This window comes from Trachypithecus francoisi, unplaced genomic scaffold (assembly GCF_009764315.1).
Source record: "Trachypithecus francoisi isolate TF-2019V2 unplaced genomic scaffold, Tfra_2.0 Lachesis_group12, whole genome shotgun sequence".
NCBI lineage: Eukaryota > Metazoa > Chordata > Mammalia > Primates > Cercopithecidae > Trachypithecus > Trachypithecus francoisi.
Window position 1 is genome coordinate 51,793,392 of NW_022681457.1, and position 4,897 is coordinate 51,798,288.

Consider the following 4,897-nt stretch of genomic DNA (forward strand, 5'->3'; position numbering starts at 1 on the left):
TTTTGGAGATGGAGTCTTGCTCTGTCACCCAAGCTGGAGTGCAGTGGCGCGATCTCAGCTCACAGCAACCTCCGCCTCCAGGGTTCAAGTGATTCTCCTGCCTCAGCCTCCCAAGTAGCTGGAATTACAGGCGCACACCACCACACCAAGCTAATTTTTTTTTTTTTGTATTTTTAGTAGAAATGGGGTTTCCCCATGTTGGCCACGCTGTTCTCAAACTTCTGACCTCAGGTGATCCGCCTGCCTTGGCCCTCCAAAGTGCTGGGATTACAGGCGTGAGCCACTGCGCCTGGTCAAGGGTGATTTTAAAGCGGCAAGGGGTGATTGGATTCAGCTAAGGGGAAGCTGACTTGAAGAGACATAGAGTTTGGGTTAAGAAGGTTATTTTTATGTGGTTCACTTCCATATCTAAGTTATTGTTAGCTATCGTGGTGCAGGAATGGCTTCCAGCAATATTTCCAGTGCTCCTTTGCTACTCAACCAATATCTGACAGACAGGGACAACGCTAGAGGTCATACTGTGATTTGAATGTTGTACTTGGCATTGGAAGTCTGTAGGTAATCACATAGACAAAGTTTTCAAAAGTATGAAACCAGAAGCTAGCCTGTCGAAAATTCTGCCAATCTTCAGTTATGTAAAAGTCTGAGCAGAGGATTTAATTCTCAAAGATGCCTGGTCAAAATGGAAGTTCTGTTCTGTCGAGAATATACATGATAAGCAGTGTATGCAATTATAAACCCAATATTTTTTATTTTTGAGGTAAATCACACAAAATAGAATTTATGAGAAATCCTGTATTGTAGGACACAAACCAGTGCCAGGTTCACAATGACTGTGTCTGTTTAGTCATGTATTTTATACATCCCAATATGTTGGATCACATCGCATCCTGAAGACAAAGAGCAGCTTTAGAGAAAAGAGAATGAAAAAGTATTCATCAATGAATTACAACAACCTAAAGAAACATTCCAGTGATAAAATCACCACACATATTTATAAAATAAGCCCCATGTACGTAGTATAAGAATAAGTAAGTAGCTTAATACAATGATGTTTAAAATGGATTTTACTTACTCCTCTATGTACCTTAATTTCATGTAGCTTTGCGTATTTATTCAGAATTATTGATTATATTAAAATTCAAAAGAATTATAAGGGTATATGTAAGACAATTCATTAATAAAAGAATTACATAATTTTTCCTGGACATTTGATGTTTGTGATGTATTTGTCAACATTTTATTCTTTTTAAATTTTTCTTCTTTCATGACAGACAGGGTATGTATGGATGTTGTAACAGGGTTTGAAGGAAGCACATCTCACACAACTCACATGTGAGAACCCAATCATCACATTTATGAAACACAAAAGGATCAGCATTTAAAAAATTGTTATTTGTGTATTTTTCTCATTCCAAGTAAATAGTTGTTTACATACCCAATTTTTTATCTTTGTTTTTGTTTTAATTTTTTATTTATTTTTATTTTTTCTATTTTCTACACAACCAATTTTTTATTCCTAACTTTGCATTCTTTTTCTTAAAGAAAGCCTCTGCCAAATTGTGTAAGCTCCTACCCCTGGTGATCAGGCAACAGTCACAATCAGTCAAGACTGCAAATGATATTTACTAATTTGGTTACCTTGGAAGTTCTTTCATATCAGGTTTAAAAAGGGCAAGAGTATTAACTGAGAAGAATTGAAGCCACTTTATTGAATGGCCTACATAGTTTGTGAGGTGAACATAACCTAATGTTAAAATAGAACATTCTCACCTCAGTTTCTCCAGAGGGACTGACATTGTAGCTCTCAGGTACCAATGTATGCACGGGACAGAACACCGTAAGAGGGATTGAAAACAAAACAAACCCTGATGTTTGGGTTTGGTTTCAAAATTTAAGGTCATTCATCCAAGGGCTTCTTTCTCTCTTCAAGAATAGAAAAGATTTGTTGCAGAGTAAGAAGAAAGAAGAAAAATTCTAGTGAGAAGGATTTTTTTGGAAGTTTTTGCTGTAAGCCTGAAGTCCTGTATCTCAAGAGGAAATAAGGGGTGAGGGGACACCTGAACCTCCCTCAAGTTTTGAGGGCCTTCAACACGGCCATTCTGAGAGTCTAATATGTGTCACCTGAAGTTTGAAAGACAGTGAGCTGAGGGCTGATTTCAGCCCCAGAAAATCTGTAGAGTAAGAGAGAAGCTGGCCAATTGTGTTGAGGATGATGAAGCCAAAGCAAGTAGCTGCTACCTCTGGGAAATTCCCGCAACCCCAAGCCCCTGTAGTGGAAGGACAAGGCATGTTCCCCCAGTGTACGACAGGATAGAGGACCAGCGATCCTGAGGCTGTGTTAGGCTCTATCAGAGAGGACCTCCTAGAAGGGGCAATGGGACTCCACAGTGTGTGGGGGCGGATCCTCAGTGGGGAGCTGTCAGCAGAAGAAGGGGCATCAACACAGCTCCAGAGATCCCACAGAGCGGGTACCCCCCAAAAGAGTGCTTAAGAGAATATCAGCTTTAAATGTCAGCCCACACTTAGCACAAAGTCAAATTATGGCAGATAGGGCTGAGTAAGAAAATTCCCTTCTACTATTTTTGGTTCCTCTCTTTATATCCCAACCCTAGGGGCAAGCCTAATGAGGAAGAGGAGCAGGAAAAGAGAAGTGAAGGATCAAGCCTTCCTCTCTCACTGCAGGCAGCCAGCTCATACTGGGGCTGCCCAAGAAAGGGAGACAATTCAACATTAAATAAAATTCAAGGTTTTAAATTTTTCCAGGGCTCGGTATTCTAATGTGTGGATTGGGCTGTGTTTGTGACTTAAAATGACCACAAGACAGACTGTAAATTACCTTGGGGTGAACTGTATTCATCTAAGGCAGAAAAAGATTACCATACAAAATAAACTTTATAGGATCAATAAGAACAAAAGTCAAGTTGTGTTTTTATCACATTCCATGTGTCACATTTGTTCAACACTTTTGTTACATTAAGAAGAACCTATTAGAAAGCCATAAATAACTTAAAACTCTAATAATGGTATTGATCTGATATCACTTTCTGATTGTTTTTCATTGGGCTTTAGTGAAATCCATATTCCTAAGTGGCCAGATTCATGTCTCTGTCTTGATATTAATCTGAATCATTCATTCATTAACCCAACAAGTATTTATTGAGATCTGACGAGGTTAGCTTCCTAAGCTCTACTTTGGTCATGTCCAAGACCCCTACTCAAGAACCTTCTGTGAGTCCTCACTGTTTACAACAGACAGGAATAACTGGGGTAGGGCTTTACCTCACCTCACCTCCCTCTCTCACTGTGTGTTCTGATACATGCCTTAGGTGCTGGGGGAGTGCCCTTACCTCGCCATTCAAGAGCCCACCCCCAATGCTGCCCTAAAAGCCACTGTGATGTATCAGAGGATTCATTTAATTTGCTCTTACCAGAGCCCCTATCCTTTGCCCACCTAAATCACTTGGATAAAAAGGGAATTGAATTATATTTCATTTAGATTCAACTTACATTTTCTTTTTTTTTAATTTATTAAGCCAGGAATATGATATTCTCTCTTGGCAGCAGCCCAGTGATAATCATTTAAGCCCAGATCCTTTCTCTAATGCCGTATCCTGGGGAAGGAAAGCTTATGGGGATTTCATGAGTGGTCCTGGTGAAATGACAGTTTATTTATCTCCAGGGGCTCTTTAGTCTCCACCTCGTGCACCTGTCCCAACAGAAGGTTTGGAGGCTTTGGGGTCAAAGCAGTCTGCTTGGGAGAAGAAGGACAGGAACAGCAGTTATAAATGTCTGACTACAGCCCACTTGTAAGAGATCTTTGCAGTTCACACAAATGAAGTGGACTTCAAATGCACTATGCTAGGACAATATGCCTCCCTAGTGTCTCCCTTGTGGCCACCATATACCCCGTTTGGAAGAGAAAATTATTCCTATGGAGCTTATTTTATTTTTGTTTAATCAAATAAACAAGGGTTTTTCCATGGCAAAAATAAAATAAAATAAAATGAATTTTTGGCCGGGCGCAGTGGCTCACGCCTGTAATCCCAACACTTTGGGAGGCTGAGGCGGGTGGATCACTTGAGGTCAGGAGTTTGAGACCAGTCTGGCCAACATGGTGAAACCCCGTCTCTACTAAAAATACAAAAATTAGCCGGGCATGGTGGTGTGTGCCTGTAGTCCTGCTCAGGAGACCGAGGCACAAGAATTGCTTGAACTCTGGAGGCAGAGGTTGCAGTGAGCTGAGATCACGCCACTGCACTCCAGCCTGGGTGACAAGAGCAAGACTCCGTCTCAAACAAAACAAAACAAAACAAAAGAATAAAAAAGAGTTTTTGAATTAAGCGTGATTATCCTGTTGCAGCTTGTTGTACATTCAAAATACAAGTATTGGAAGATAAGATTAACACCTATATTCTGTGCTTTTTAATTTTTTTTATTATTAGTGTTTTACTTAATGCAACAATCACTTACTAAGCTACAGTGCTAAACGTCGGGGATTTAAAAGATCAACAAGAAAGGGGTTGGAGAGGGGGAGATTCGCGCTGAGGGAGTAATCCAGAGAGGCGGGTAGCCTGACCATAATCTTCAGCTGTTACCCCAAAGCCACCCAGGTAACATGGTGAGGATGAAAATAAACAGAAAGTGAGAAATCTGGCGAAAAAATTAAAATGCTGCCTGGCATGGTGGCTCACACCTGTAATTCCAGCACTTTGGGAGGCCGAGGTGGGAAGATCACTTGAGCTTAGGAGTTGGAGACCAGCCTGCACAGTATAGCAAGACTTTACCTCTACAAAAAAATAAAAACTAGCCTAGCGCGCTGGTACATGCCTGAAGTCCCAACTACTTGGGAAGCTGAGGTAGTAGGATGGCTTGAGCCTGGGAGGCAAAGGCTGTA

General features: G+C 40.8%; 1 non-coding gene across 1 annotated transcript; it reads right to left on the reverse strand.

Moving 5' to 3' along the window:
- Positions 1 to 1,268: 1,268 nt before the first annotated feature.
- LOC117094101 lies at positions 1,269 to 1,375 on the reverse strand. The gene has a single exon (XR_004441425.1). It is a non-coding gene; the product is annotated as a small nucleolar RNA U13 (small nucleolar RNA).
- Between the last annotated feature and the right edge of the window lie 3,522 nt (positions 1,376 to 4,897).